Consider the following 17,058-nt stretch of genomic DNA (forward strand, 5'->3'; position numbering starts at 1 on the left):
TATCCGGTGTGCCACAAGGTACAGTGTTAGCTGCATTACTGTTTGTTATTATGATTGCAGACATAGACAGTAATGTTAAGGACTCGGTAGTGAGTAGTTTCGCCGATGACACAATAATAAGTAGAGAAATTACTTGTTATAAAGATAGGAACGTGCTACAAAGAGACCTTAACAAAGTATATGACTGGGCAGAGGTAAATAGGATGGTATTTAACTCTGATAAATTTGAATCAATAAATTAAGGAGACAGAGAAGGAAAGCTATATGCATATAGGGGACCTAATAATGAGACAATCACAAATAAGGAAGCAGTTAAAGACCTTGGTGTGATGATGAATAGGAACATGTTATGCAATGATCAAATAGCAATTCTATTGGCAAAATGTAAAGCAAAAATGGGAATCTTGTTACGGCACTTCAAAACTAGAAAAGCTGAACACATGATTATGCTTTATAAAACATATGTTCGTAGTCCACTTGAATATTGCAATATGATATGGGACCCACACTATCAAAAGGATATTGCACAAATAGAGAGTGTAAAAAGGTCCTTTACAGCTAGAATAGAAGTTAAGGACCTTGACTACTGGGAAAGACTACAATCCTTAAAATTATATAGTCTAGAAAGAAGAAGAAAACGCTACATGATAATTCAGGCATGGAAACAGATAGAAGGAATAGCCGAAAACATCATGGAGCTAAAAATATCAGAAAGAGCAAGAAGAGGTAGATTAATAGTGCCCAAAACTATACCAGGAAAAATAAGGAAAGCACACAGGACATTAATCCACTACGCACCAGCGTCGATAATGCAGAGTCTTTTCAATGCGTTGCCAGCTCATCTGAGGAATATATCAGGAATGAGCGTAGACGTGTTTAAGAATAAGCTCGACAAATATCTAAGCTGCATCCCAGACCATCCGAGATTAGAAGATGCAAAATTAACCGGAAGATGTACTAGCAACTCTCTGGTAGACATTAGAGGTGCCTCACACTGACGGACCTGGGGCAACCCGAACAAAATATAAGGTCTGTAAGGTAAGGTAAGGTCTCTCTTTCTCTAACTACACATTCCAAACATACTGTATCTTCCTTCTTCTCTCTCTCTCTCTCTCCCTCTCTAACTACACATTCCAAACATATTGTATTGTCCTCCCTCACTCTCTCTCTCTCCAAACACACACACACATTCTAAATATATTGTATTTACCTCCCGCCCCCCCCCCTCCCCTCTCTCTCTCACTCTCTCTCCACACACATTCCAAGCATATTGTATTTTCCTCTCTCTCTCTCTCCAAACACATTTCAAACATATTGTATTTTCCTCTCTCTCTCTCATTCTCTCTCTCTCCACACACGCATTCCAAACATATTGTATTTTCCTCTCTCTCTCTCTCTCTCCTAACACATTTCAAACATTGTATATTCCCTTTTCTCTCTCTCCACACATTTCAAACATATTGTACTTTCCTCGTTCGTCTCCCGAAAGAAAAATGATATAAATAAATAAGAACAATATCATTTCATTTCTCACCGTAATATCAAACCTTATTTCTTAATCGTCCTACGAAAGTCGTCTGTTACGGTGATGTGACCTTCACCATCCTGCACTGTCACTTACAAATGACGTCATCCAATATCAGGGAAAGAGAGAGAGAGAGAGAGATGAAATGTGGTTGTTACGGTTACATTTATATATATGTATATATGTATGTATATATATATATATTTATATATATGCACATATATATGTATATATACATACATAATATTTACATACATACACACATACACGACAGCATTTCATAGCAAGCATCCCTCTGACTTATGTGGTCACCTGGTCACGTAATCAACTCTGTCTATTTAAACTAGACCAGGCGGGCGAGGTCAGCGGATCTAATTCAAATTACTATGTACTCCACCGTTAGAGTATTTCTCTGGCCCCCAAAAAACTGACTAATTTTATTTTGCATTGCATGTTAAGTGTACTTTTTCATTTCGAAGTTTAAAAGTAGTGTATCTGCGCAGTATATATATATATATATATATATATATAATATATATATAATATATATATATTTAAGTATCTTTTAAATTTTATGGTTTTTTAAATATAGAATACTAATATTCTTGTTTCCGAGGAAGAGGGAACTTTATGTAATATTAACGTATTTTGACTATATATATATATATATTATATATATATATATATATATATATATATATATATATATATATATATATATATATATATATATATCTATATATATATATGTATATATATATATATACATACATCATACATCATATATATATATATATATATATATACATATATATATATATATATATATATATATACTATATATATATATATATATATATATATATATATATATACACACACACATATAGCTGATGCGTGTACACTCGGCAAGGAAAGTTGAGATACAGTTTTTTAAAATTTTCGGACATACATTGTTCAATAATGCCACACCTGGCAACTCTTGAAAGGGGGCGGAGCTTCAAAATCGTAGCGATTGTTGCTTTCTAGATTTCCAACAACTTTACACCATAAGGATTCTGTTGAGGTCCTATAATCATTTATACTTGAATGTAGAAACAGACTCTATATTACTCGTTAATGTTGGTTTGGTAACGTCAGTTGAGGGTAGAATATCGATTATCCTTTTTTAAAACCTACTGTGAATCCTTATTTATAAGTAATATTTGACACTACACACGTTAAATTCATACGTAATTGAAGACGGATCTTAAACAATGAGAGAAAGTGTTTTAAAATTTGGGCAGTACTTGTGGAAATCGTGAGGAACAATACAGTAAAGGATGAAATATGACGATAGAGAGAGCGCGCGCAAGCATAGGCCTATCGATAGAGATACTTAATTCATTATATTTACTTTGAAAGATTAAGTGATAATATTTTTTCAAATGTTTCAAAAGTTGGGAGAGAGAGAGAGAGAGAGAGAGAGAGAGAGAGAGAGAGAGAGAGAGAGAGAGAGAGAGAGAGAGCATGCATAGGCCTATCTATAGAGATACTTAATTCATTATATACTTTGAGAGATTGAGTGATAATATTTTTTAAAAATGTGTTTTAAAAGCTGAGAGAGAGAGAGAGAGAGAGAGAGAGAGAGAGAGAGAGAGAGAGAGAGAGAGAGAGAGAGAGAGGAGCAAAATTTGCTCATGTGAAAGCTTAGGCCTATTTATAACTAATCTTGATTTCATTAATATTTTCTTTGGGAGATTGAGTGGTAATATATATATTTTTAAAAGTATGTTTTAGAAGTGGGAGAAGAGAGACGAGAGAGAGAGAGAGAGAGAATTATAGTACTGGTGACGGACTTGTGACGGGGGAAAGGCAGAAGAAAATATAATGAATTAAGTATCTCTATCGATAGGCCTATGCTTGCGCGATATGATATGACTGCCAAGGTCGTGCTGCACTATGCTAGATAAAATTTGAAGGATCATAATATTCAAGTTAATTCTCTAAGAAATTCTTACCCTAATCTTGATTACATTCGACAGTTGCCGTAGCATTCAAAGATTGTAAAAAGACGTGGAAAATGTTAAAATGTTAGACACAGGGTGCGGTCATTCTTGCTCTCTTGATATAGTCTTGACTTTTGAAAATCGGGTTTCATCCACAAATCATTCACGAAAAAAGCTGTGTTAATTAAAAAATATTTATTACCACAAATAACTCAATGTGTATTGCACAGGCAATTAAAGTTTTATATCGTGGAAGATCTTTCAGCCTCGCGGCAAAGAAATGCAGTCGTGTAGGGCTATAAGCTACTACGAACTGCTCTGTAATGGGAGCATATAGCCAGAAAATCTTTGAGCTGACATGCTACTTTAACCTTGATTAAGATTTATATTTAAAGACAGTAGCTTTGTAAACAGCAACTAGCATTCGATCCATGTCAACGTCAAAGTAATCAAAGTGTGAAATCCGTTACGTAGCCAGTATCCAGTGACTTGCGCTCTCCCGCTCGGAGTTCTAGGGCTCCTCCTCACATCATAGAAAACGCTCTTGCGGATGCAACTAGATTTGTTCAACCTACCTTAGACGTCGCAACATTGAGTGCCATTGACGTCAGCTAACTTTAATCCCTTTGGAATACAAGCATAAGTTTGTAGAAACTAAAATAATTGCATTCACCACTTACGATGAGGCAATATATCTCCGTTCATGAAGCAAAACGAGTAATTATTGTCGTCGTGATACATAGTACTAAAATCAGAAATTCACATTCTATCTACCAGATCTCTATGAACGAATTCATCTGAGATAATCCAATTACTTCGGACATATATCGTGTTTTTAAGTATCTGAACGGTTTTGTTTTGCAGTTTTAACTTATATGATATAATTTATAGTATATTTTCATATTCTAGAGTAAATTTAGCGATATTATGTCTTTTCAGTAAAAACAAATGGGAAATTGGATGAACGAAAGCTAATGAAAACTGTATCTTCAGTTTTCTTGTCGAGTGTACATACTGTTATAACATTCATTAAAAAAAACCTTATTTCCCGTGATTATTTCGCAACCAAAGACCAATATATATTTCCGATCTTGTGAGTGTAAAAAGAGCACCTGGTAGTTTAAGCCAACGCTGCTACTGCTCTCTTACTCTCTCTCTCGCGCGCGCGCCATAATCACATCTCCACAGACGGTCCTGACAAATTCGCATCGGGGAGGGGGAAATCGTCTCGCCTTGATTTGATTAAGCAGAAGGCAGTACTACCTTTCCACATTGGCCCAAATCGGGAGGCATTTGTTTTTCGGTAGGAAATATAAAAATTTTTATATTACGTACAGCCAAATTTCCAAAATACAAAATGATTACTCTATAGTAAAAGTTTTCGATTTTTAACGTCAGTAGAAAAAAAACTACCTATGCAAACAATACCAACCAGGCAAAGAATATAGGCCAAACAAAACACTAGACCTATGCTCACTGATTCGCCATCGTATTTTTAATATTCTTTCCTTCTTCTAAAGAGTAAAATTTTTTATTATTATAGTAACCCTTATTCAACAATTTTAAGTAACTTGCTAATGCCTTAGAATGAAAATAAATTCATTTTCCGAGCCTTTCCTTGGTTGGTTTACAAGACACCGAGAATGGCGGGTAGGAAAAACAAAAACTTCGTATATTGCTCAACGTGTTTTTGCAGAACTTTCGCTAAAACAATGCTTTCGGAAACGCAATAGACCTCAGGAATATCAATTTGAACTATATTGTACAGTAATGCTTAATATACATTTGCTAGAATAACATATTGAAGTCTAAGAAAAGATACCTACACTATAGGTACAGCACTATACAGCGTGTCCATAAAGTCCCAGTACCGTTGCGATGAACAAATACTTGTAATGGTACCGGGACTTTATGGACACCCTGTATAGCCTGCCACTATGTGCTTGACCATTTGGTGTGATGCATTTCGTGCAACAGCCCTAATGCTGCTTTTATATATCTAAAGAAATAAAAAGCAGATGGCATGGACTGCGTCCTATAGCCCTGCCTATAACAAAATACCCTTAACGACTTGGAAAATACAGCTGGTGTTCTTGTGATTCACAGTAACAGGTTTAAAAGACGAGATTCGTTGACATCCTAGAGACATATAGGCCTAGTTTTTACTAAGCTATTTCAAAACGAGCAAGATTTTGCAATAAATATTATGTGCCAAATAAAAGATGGCGGCATTCTACAGGACTTCATTAAAAAAAGTCCTTAATATACAAAAGGCAGCCTTTAATTACCGACGGAATTCAGCCGGTGTTCTCGTGCATCACTGTAACATGTTAAGGACCAGAGAGAGACCTTTAACTTATGTCTATTACCTATAAGTACTTTCAAGCGAGCAAAATGTTTTACTTTACATTACGTGACGTATATTAGATTGACAGTATTCTGATTCCAAAAATGAAACCACCATTGTAATTATATGTCACAAGTGGTGAAAATAAAAGAGATAATAACATTGCACCACTACGAGACTACTCACAAGAGACAAATCAGTCTAGCGAGGATTTATGGGCAAAACAAACTCTTTATCCTTCGCTTACCTTTGAAATACGATTATTCAGTCATCTCTCGAGTCATTCCTATGTTCATTGCTTTAATTGTAAGCTGCACAAAGCACTAATTAACGAAAATGATCCGCGTTTCACTGAAGAAGTCGGCCACGAGGTTTCGGTGGCGCCGCCCTGGCGGCTACGAACCGAACTAGCGTGGCGGGAGCCATTATCCATGAAAACGCCATCTTTAAATCCTGCGAATATTCACGTTAATTATATCTATAATAGTGCGTTGTGTAGCGTATAATTCAAGCATTGGACACGGGAATTACTGAAGAGGCGATTGAATAGTGATGTCTCGTAGGTAAGTGAAGGATAATCAGTTTATTCACCCTAATTCCGCGTTATTCTGACACGTGTCCTCACGAGCAGTGGTGTCAGGTTTCCATGTTTGATATTCTTTCTCTGGATCTTTTTCACACTTTTATGCATTGTCGATGTTTCTCCCCTATTTTTTATATTTTATATATATATATATATAGTAAAGTCCACCGTCGATGGTTCTGGCTGGAATTTATGCCCTGATGCCCCTTTTTACTCGTATACCCTCCCCATGTATCCGAGCTTTGGACCGGCTCTGAATTGAAGTCTGGCTTGTCACCCCAACTTGTATAATGCTTTCCCTCTTTCATAATTCTCGCCTTTCAAGCATATTATTGCGGCGTATAATTATAGCGGCGATTTCATTATGAAATCAGAACGTCATTAAGCTAATATATGGCATAATATAAAAGCTTCTCTTTTATAAAAGGATGTGTATAGTACGAAGTCGGGTAGCAGGTTCGATTAGTTACAAGTAGGTACACTAACCCAAGCCGTTTCTTCTTTTTATTTCTAAGTTTTTGTAAAGTTACTTAGGATGATTGAATTGAGACTTCAATAATAAAGTAATTTTGACTTACACGGAATTAAATTTCACTTAAAAGAAGGACAGAGTAGTAAAAATCTCGCGAGTCGAATGGGACAGAGAGGCCTAGCGTTTGCTAGGCCATAATTTTTTTTCTTGTGTTACCATTACTAAAGGTGATTTTCCTTGTCATTAACTTTATTCTAAGCTAAGAAATGATACTTTGAAATGTAAAGTTACGTAGAATTATTAAATAAAGAATGCCATAATAAAGTAGTTTTGAATTATATGGAATTAAATTTCTCATAAAAGAAGGTCGAATATTTTTTTAAAATTCCACGGAATCAATAGGCTCATATATAGGCGTAGCATTTGCTTCAATATTCTATTCCTTGATACCATTCGTAATTTTTTTTAATTGCCATGATAATCCGATAATTTTAATCACAGAGGAATTATTTTTAAAATATTCGAAATTAAGTCGTACAGGGTGTCCATAAAATCCCAGTACCATTACAAGTATTTATTGATGAGAATGGTACTGGGACTTTATGGACACCTTGTTATACTTAGACTTATGCTTAAATGATACTGTCATCTCTTCCACCGCCTCCTCTCACCCTCACCCTCCCTTTACTCCACTCCCCTCCAATCCTCTCCTACCCCTTCCCCATCCAGTCCCTCTCTACTCCCCCTAATTCCCTACCTTTCCCTGTACTCCCCTCCCCTCTCCTCCCCATCCCACCCAATCCCGGCACTCACCTCGAAAGCGTACTATACTCACCCAACCCCCTATACTCCACTCCCCTCCCCCTCCATCCCTACCCCTCCCATCCATTCCCAGTACTCCCCTGAAAGCGTACTGTTCCTCTCCCTACCATATACTCCCCTCCCCTCCCTTCCCCATGTCCTCCCCCCAACCCACCTCGAAAGCGTACTATGTATGAGAGGCAGTAGATACAAAATTAATAAAGAGAAAAAGAGACAACTGGATGTATATTAGATGTATATTTGTGGAAATGAATTCAGCTGCATTTTAGGTTCATGAATCCAGATTTCTCGGCTCTGGAAATATGCAAAACTCCCAAATAAATATTCGCGGATTTTTATATCGGCGGTCGTTAGCTCTAGATGCAAATGGTTCGTGTAGATATTCGCGGATTTTTATATTGGTGGTCTAGAAAAATTATTATTATTATTATTATTATTATTATTATTGCAGCAGGTAGAGAAGGTATTAGAGCCCTGTGTAGGTGTATACGTTAAACCTAAAGTGTAGGTGCATGTCTTAATCCTGAAGTGCAGGTGTATGTGGTAAACCTACAGTGTAGGTGTATGCGGTATACCTAAAGCGCGGGTCTATGTGTTATATACCTAAATCGTAGGTGTATGTGTTATACCTAAAGCGTAGGTGTATGTGTTACACCCAAAGTATAGGTGTATGCGGTATACCTAAAGCGTAGGTCTATGTGTTATACCTATAGCGTAGGTGTATGTGTTATATCTACAGTGTAGGTGTACTATATTATACCTATAGTGTAGGTGTATGTGTTACATCTAAAGTGTAGGTGTATATTATGCCTAAAGCGTATGTGTTTGTGGTATACCTAAAGTATAGGTGTATGTGGAATACCTGAAGCGTAGGTGTGTGGCATACCTAAGGTATAGGGAGATATTATTCCTAAAGTGTAGGTGTATATGGTATACTTAAAGTGTAGGCGTATGTTATATTCCTACTGTGTAGGTGTATTTGTTGCACTTAAAGTGTAGGTGTATGTGTTGTCTCTAAAGTGCAGGTGTATGTGGTATACCTAAAGTGTAGGTGTATGTGTTACATCTAAAGTGTAGGTGTATGTGGTACACCTAAAACGTAAGTGTATATTATACCTAATGTGTAGGTGTATGTGGTACACCTAAAGTGTAGGCGTATATTATACCTAAACCGTTGGTGTATGTGGTATACCTAAAGTGTAGGGGTATTTTATATTCCTACCGTGTAGGTGTATGTGTTACACCTAAAGTGTAGGTGTATCTTATATTCCTAAAGTGTATGTGTTATAACTAAAGTGTAGGTTTATGTTATATACCTAAAGTGTAAGTGTATATTATACCTAAAGCGTAGGTGTATGTGGTATACCTAAAGCGTAGGTGTATATGTTGCACCTAAAGTGTAGGTGTATCTTATATTCCTAACGTGTATGTGTTATACGTAAAGTGTAGGTGTATGTTTTATTCCTAAAGTGAAGGTGTATGTGTTACACTTAACGTTTAGGTGTATATATGTGATATACCTAAAGGGTAGGTGTACGCATTGTACTTAGAGTGTAGGCGTATGTGTTGTATCTAAAGTGTAGGTGTATGTGATATACCCTAAGCGTTAGTGTATACATGTGTTGAACCTAAAGTGTAGGTGCATGTGTTATACCTAAAGTATAGGTGTATATGATATACCTAACGTGCTGGTGTATATGTTACACCTAAAGTATAGGTGTTATACCTAAAGTATTGATTATGCTAAAAATATCTAAAGTTAATATTTATTGCGTCAATACAGTATGCATATCGTACACTTGTAATCTTGCAAGACTGAAAATAAACAAAATAAGCAATTGAGTAACCTGGTTCCATCTCTTTTTACCAAAAAATCACAATCACGAAGCCTGTGGTTAACCTTTAGGCTTCAAGATTCGCGAGGATTCACTGTAATTCACTGATTCGCGGCCCCGATTCGGCGAATCACGAATTTGAAATGTTGGCCCAGCAAGCAACGATGACGCGGCGAACTGTATTTCATTGTCCCGAATTCCTCGTGGATAATTCGTCCCGTGCGCGAACTAATTCATACACTGGGCTAAGGTGTATGAGTGTTGAGTGCTCTAGCTACTATACTGTGGCCGAGCGGAAGTACACACACACACATATGTATACATACATACATACACATTTATGCATATGAATATTATATATATATATATGATATTATATATTATATATATATATATATATATATATGTATATATATATATATATATATATATATATATATATATATATATATATATGTGTGTGTGTGTGTGTGTGTGTATGTATGTGTATATATATATATATATATATATATATATATATATATATATATATATGTATACGTATATATGTATATATATACACATACATACATATTTGATATATATAATATATATATATATATATATATATATATATATATATATATATAATGCGTTTTCTTTATTTTGATTTCCCAAAATTTCATGCCATTTCTCTTGATCTTTTAAACCTCAGTGACGAGTCTCTCTCTCTCTCTCTCTCTCTCTCTCTCTCTCTCTCTCTCTCTCTCTCTCTCTGAAGTCATTTCGACGAATAACTCTCTGGTGTCCAAAATAAAATCAGAAATGAAAATCACACTTTTTCTCCAAAATAAATAAATAAATAATTCACTCACCACCGTGATCTCTATCCACAATATACCAGCTGTACTGAGTCGGCCAACGCATAAAACACTAACATCAGCTGGGCCGGAGAACTCCCCACGTTTATTTGGGGAAATGTGCATATTCAGAAAAAGGGAAATCGTTATATTTACGCAATACGTTCGTTGGCTACGAATTCGTTCGTGCCGTCTTTCGTTTATTTAATCCTATTAACCACTGACCTCCTTTTATGAAATATTTTACTGACATTTTTATCACTTTATTTGTTATATTTTTTCTAACAATGACCTTTTGTTACTTCTTTCAGTTGTAGCTGTTTATTTATTTATTTATTTATTTATTTATTTATTTATTTATTTATTTATTTATTTATTTATTTATTTATTTATTTATTAAATTATTTTTTTCTTTTCTAATACCTGATCTCTGTCTCTCTGTAACTCCTATTATATCATTCAAATAAACACCATATTTTTGGGAGCTGGAGTTTCAAGTCAATCTCCCCTGTGGTGGGCGTGTTCCATATGAATAGGGTTCATCGTCTGAATAATAATAATAATAATAATAATAAAATAATAAATTTTGTACACTGTACTACACATCCAAACTCAGTACTACAGAAGATGATGCCGGGTACCAACTCAAGAAAAGAGGCAACAGAATCAACCATCTGATGTTCATGGACGACATCAAGCTGTATGGTAAGAGCATCAAGGAAATAGATACCCTAATCCAGACTGTAAGAATTGTATCTGGGGACATCAGGATGGAGTTTGGAATAGAAAAATGCGCCTAAGTCAACATACAAAAAGGCAAAGTAACGAGAACTGAAGGGATAAAGCTACCAGATGGGAGCAACATCAAACACATAGATGAGACAGGATACAAATACCTGGGAATAATGGAAGGAGGGGATATAAAACACCAAGAGATGAAGGACACGATCAGGAAAGAATATATGCAGAGACTCAAGGCGATACTCAAGTCAAAACTCAACGCCGGAAAAAATGATTATAAAAGCCATAAAACACATGGGCAGTGCCAGTAATCAGGTACAGCGCAGGAATAGTGGAATGGACGAAGGCAGAACTCCGCAGCATAGATAAAAAAACCAGGAAACATATGACAATACACAAAGCACTACACCCAAGAGCAAATACGGACAGACTATACATAACACGAAAGGAAGGAGGGAGAGGACTACTAAGTATAGAGGACTGCGTCAACATCGAGAACAGAGCACTGGGGCAATATCTGAAAACCAGTGAAGACAAGTGGCTAAAGAGTGCATGGGAAGAAGGACTAATAAAAGTAGACGAAGACCCAGAAATATACAGACACAGGAGGAATGACAGACAGAACAGAGGACTGGGCACAACAAACCAATGCACGGACAATACATGAGACAGACTAAAGAACTAGCCAGCGATGACACATGGCAATGGCTACAGAGGGGAGAGCTAAAGAAGGAAACTGAAGGAATGATAACAGCGGCACAAGATCAGGCCCTAAGAACCAGATATATTCAAAGAACGATAGACGGAAATAACATCTCTCCCATATGTAGGAAGTGCAATACGAAAAATGAAACCATAAACCACATAGCAAGCGAATGCCCGGCACTTGCACAGAACCAGTATAAAAAGAGGCATGATTCAGTAGCAAAAGCCCTCCACTGGAGCCTGTGCAAGAAACATCAGGTACCTTGTAGTAATAAGTGGTACGAGCACCAACCTGAGGAGTGATAGAAAAACGATCAGGCAAAGATCCTCTGGGACTATGGTATCAGAACGGATAGGGGGTGATACGTGCAAACAGACCAGAGTGACGTTGATTGACAAAGTCAAGAAGAAAGTATCACTCATTGATGTCGCAATACCATGGACACCAGAGTTGAAGAAAAAGAGAGGGAAAAAAAAATGGATAAGTATCAAGATCTGAAAATAGAAATAAGAAGGATATGGGATATGCCAGTGGAAATCGTACCCATAATCATAGGAGCACTAGGCACGATCCCAAGATCTCTGAAAAGGAATCTAGAAAAACTAGAGGCTGAAGTAGCTCCAGGACTCATGCAGAAGAGTGTGATCCTAGAAACGGCACACATAGTAAGAAAAGTGATGGACTCCTAAGGAGGCAGGATGCAACCCGGAACCCCACACTATAAATACCACCCAGTCGAATTGGAGGACTGTGATAGAGCAAAAAAAAAAAAAAAAAAATAATAATAATATAATTATAATAAATTTTGTACACTGTACTACACATCCAAACTCAGTTTGTGACATGTTCATATTAGTATCAACCCTCTGAATTTTTTTTTTACATGACTTTAAAGCCTTTGTTTGTGTATGCGTATGTGTGTACAAGCCGCTTAAACATTCGTATACTCATATGCATAAACAGCTTAAACCTTCGTAGGTAACATTCCATTGCTAAACCCTTGCTCTTTTCAACTTCATATCTGTCAGGGGTACTGAATTTTTATCTGCGTGTTTTTATTCATTCATTTTCGCTTTTTCACAAAACGTAGGATTCGCAGTTAACGTTAACCCGTCATCCAATTGCAAAAAAGTTTACGTAATACAAATTGCTGTAACATTTTGAAGTCGCCTCTGCTGTTCAGCTGCGTTCCGTGAATTATTTTCGGATGTACATTTTTCATTTAATTCTTTTTTTGCTTCATCCGTCATGGGAAATACATATACGGGTCATGGAGAGGCAGATGTGACGTCAAAAAATATACAAAAGTAACCATGATAAAAAATTAAATGTTTTCCGCCCTTTTCTCATATCCAAAATAGAATAAATAATATATTTTTTTTACATGGTAAGAAGGGAAAGAATTATTAGTCACACCTTTCCACTGGCGTCGATTAAAAGCGAAGTCTTGGTAGCTATTAATTTTCAGATACGACGTCTGAAAAATCCGTTTCTACGACTCTGTTTTAATCATTGCTCAATATTACGCTCCCTCTGAGATTAATAAGATGGGTGTTGGCTAAAGGGGAATTAATAATCTCCGGTTGATTATTATTCTTCTAACCTGAAGATAGATATTTAAAACGTAAAAAAATGGATTACGTTTTGCAGAATTCTCTTAGGTCTGTCTCCTCAGACACAATGAACTCTGAGATGCGTCTCAGGTTTATCACTTTCCCTGAGAAATCTCAAAGTGTATTGGGATTTAGATGCTGTCTATACGTTCTACATTTTTTAGTTATTTCTTAATATCTGGATGGGATTGGATGCGGTAGCTGTGGCTGATCTGGTATTGTAGGGTTTTCGTAGTTATTCTTGTAGAAGTTTATTTATACAATCATCTATATGGAATTTTGGAGTCAAAAATAGTTTCTTCCTTTTTTCTGATATCCTCCTGGAGGTTTTTCATATGTATATGTAATATATATATATATATATTTAATATATATTTATATATATATATAGTTAATATATATATTATGAAAACCTTTGCAGGTGCATATTTGAAAAATACAAAAATGTGCTTGTGAACCCAGAATCCACAGGACAATATTCAAGGGACTATACAAGTGTACATAAACTCCTACAGATCATCGAAAAAAAACTACAATATATATATATATATATATATATATATATATATATATATATATATATATATAATAATATATATATATATATAATATATATGTTATTATATTATTATATTATAATATATTATATTATATTATATATGAAAACCTTGCAGGTGCATATTTGAAAAATACAAAAAATGTTGCTTGTTGAAACCCAGAATCCACAGGACAATATTCAAGGACTATACAAGTGTACATAAACTCCTACAGATCATCTAAAAAAAAAACTACAAAATGAGAGCTACAGCCACCTCATCCATCAAATCTAACCTAATATTAAGACCTATGAAACATGTAGAACAAGCAGGCTACGTCTACAGCATTCCAATACTCTCTCATTTTCCTCAGGGGAAAATGACAAACACGTGAAACGCCTGTTCTAGAGATGACGTCTCAGATTTCAATGTGCCTTCAACAAGCGCTTGAAACAGACACCGTGTCTGGGGAACAAACGAGCAGACATCTGCAAAGAGAACGGACAGATGCCTCTGTCTCCTGAGATACTAAATGTCATTACCTAATGGATATATGTTGTAAAAGGACTTCCTCCGTGCAAGTGTTTTTGAATGAGTGAGAGACGAAGAAAATAAATGTGTCTTCATCGTGTGGTACAGGAGTTTTTTCTTTTTATTATATGACCCAAGTCTCTAAATCTGCGAATTGTCTCTCTCTCTCTCTCTCTCTCGCTCTCTCTCTCTCTCTCTCTCTCTCTCTCTCTCTCTCTCTTGTCAATTTTACCTACGTTTCAATTCCAGTTTTCAATGACCCAAAAATGAAGGACTAGTGTTATACAATCTGGGGATGAAGATGAAAGTTATTCAGTGGGATAAAAAAAAGTCTCTCTCTCTCTCTCTCTCTCTCTCTCTCTCTCTCTCTCTCTCTCTCTCTCTCTCTCGTCAAATTTATCAACGTTTCAATTTCAGTTTTCAACGACTCAAAAATGAAGGTTATTGTTAATATGCAATCGGAGGATGAGAGTCTAGTCGCAGAGTGAAATAAAACAAAAGTCATTCTCTCTCTCTCTCTCTCTTCTTCTCTCTCTCATCGCATAATTTTCCCACTAGATTTGTTCATCATGGCTGAAGGCAACTATAACATTATCAAGGAAGATAAATAAAACAAACTATATTATAATTACATACATAATATATATATATATATATATATATATATATATATATTACAGTGGTCCCCCGTATTCGCGGGGGATGCGTACCAGACCCCCCCGCGAATAGTTAGAATCCGCGAATGTTTGGAACCCCTATAAAAACGCTAAAAACAGCCTATTTTGTTAGTTAAAACTTAAAAAAAAAGCCACTAAAAATTTTCATACTTGGTTTTTATAATAGTTTTATCACAAAAGCGTGCATTTTATGATGAAATTGATAAAAAAAAACCAGGAATTTGTGGATATTTCTCATAGAAAAATACCGCGAATGCGCAAATTTTCCACGAATAATGCAGGGAAAGGTTCCCGAGAGAAATCCGCGAATGTGTGAGTCCGCCAATCCGGAGAACGCGAATACGGGGTCCACTGTATATATATATATACATATACACGTATCTAGATCAAATAGGGATTACTGATATGGATATATTTAGATAATATTTTTTTAACCCTTCGCCTTTTTGAGATCAAATTCAATTATACTATTTTTTTTATGATTTATGTCTTTTTTTTCATCAATGGATGAAATGACAGGGGTTGCTTTCCTTACGGCGTTTAAGTCCATCAACGTAAGTCCATTTGTCAGATTGTCAGATTTTTTAGATTCATAGTTCTGTAACACACATACACACAAACTTTAAGGTAATCAGTAGTGGGGGCAGCAGTGTTAATGATCTTCCCGCCGCCCTGAAACGTTTATCGGTATCGTCCATTAAGAATATATTGTGATATTCATCCAGATGCGTTTTGAAGGCCACTCCTATGTTGATCCCAGCCTGTAGGTGGATCTGTAGTCCCAAAAAGTTTTGTGTGTGTGTGTTTGTGTGTATGTTCGTCAGTTCTGTCTCTGTAGTTGTATATATATATATATATATATATATATATATATATATATATATATATATATTATATATATATATTTATATTTGTTTATTTATTTATGATTTTTTTTATTATTCGTAATTTCTAATACTATGAATCAGTCTTCCGTCAATGGCTTGGAATGAAGTCGAAATCGGTCAGGAGACTTACACCCGTCATTTATTTTCACTTGTGGCAATGTGATGTTATATATATATATATATTTATATATATATATAATATATATATATATATATATATATATTATATATATACACAAACAAACACTGTCAACCCATTCTTCTTGTCTCCCTGTCTGTCTAAGAGTCCTTATTCTTTACGCCTCTCTCTCTCTCTCTCTCTCTCTCTCTCTCTCTCTCTCTCTCTCTCTCTCAACTACTGAGAGAGAGAGAGAGCTTCCAGATTCCAGCCCCAACGTCTCTCCTCCTCCTCCTCCTCCTCCTCCTCCTCCTCCTCGCCTCCTCCTCCTCCTCCTCCTCCTCCTCCTCCTCTTCCCGAAATGAAATAAGAGGCTTTGTTGTAATTCTTAAAGAAGTTTATCGCTGCAATAACAGACACCAACACGCTTATCCGCCCCAAGTCCTCCAAGATTTCCTATAATCCTCAGTAACAAGTTTTCCACCACATATTATTCTTTTGTTTTCTCTCCTGCGGGATGGAGGAGGAGGAGGAGGAGAAGAAGGAGCCCCGGGAAGGATATTAGGGAGGGGGCAAGAGGAGGAGGAGGCGGAGGGATGCAGCAGAAGGATCGGAGAATGATAGAGAGAGGGAGAGAGGAAAGAAAGTGCAATATATTTGTGATGTGGAGAGAGAGAGAATGCAATGTGTTTGTAATGTGGAGAGAGAGACAGAGACAGTATATGTGTATTGTGGAGAGAGAGAGAGAATGCGATATGTGTGTAATGTGGGGAGAGAGAGACAGAGAGAGAAAATAGAATATGTGTGTATTGTGGAGAGAGAGAGACAGACAGACTGA

The 17,058-nt window shown here is 36.0% G+C and overlaps 2 long non-coding RNA genes across 3 annotated transcripts in view; one reads left to right on the forward strand and one right to left on the reverse strand.

Moving 5' to 3' along the window:
- LOC135217958 (uncharacterized) overlaps positions 1 to 6,261 on the reverse strand; it is a 33,898-nt gene extending 27,637 nt beyond the window's left edge. The window contains exon 1 of one of the 2 annotated variants that reach the window (XR_010315246.1): positions 6,108 to 6,261. This is a non-coding gene — a long non-coding RNA (uncharacterized LOC135217958). The remainder of the gene's footprint in view (positions 1 to 6,107) is intronic. The other variant, XR_010315247.1, reaches the window with a different exon arrangement.
- A 25-nt stretch (positions 6,262 to 6,286) lies between these two features.
- The window catches only part of LOC135217959 (uncharacterized), a 53,313-nt gene continuing 42,541 nt past the window's right edge, over positions 6,287 to 17,058 (forward strand). Inside the window, exon 1 of the long non-coding RNA XR_010315248.1 lies at positions 6,287 to 6,423. This is a non-coding gene — a long non-coding RNA (uncharacterized LOC135217959). The remainder of the gene's footprint in view (positions 6,424 to 17,058) is intronic.

This window comes from Macrobrachium nipponense, chromosome 9 (assembly GCF_015104395.2).
Source record: "Macrobrachium nipponense isolate FS-2020 chromosome 9, ASM1510439v2, whole genome shotgun sequence".
Classification (NCBI taxonomy): Eukaryota; Metazoa; Arthropoda; class Malacostraca; order Decapoda; family Palaemonidae; genus Macrobrachium; species Macrobrachium nipponense.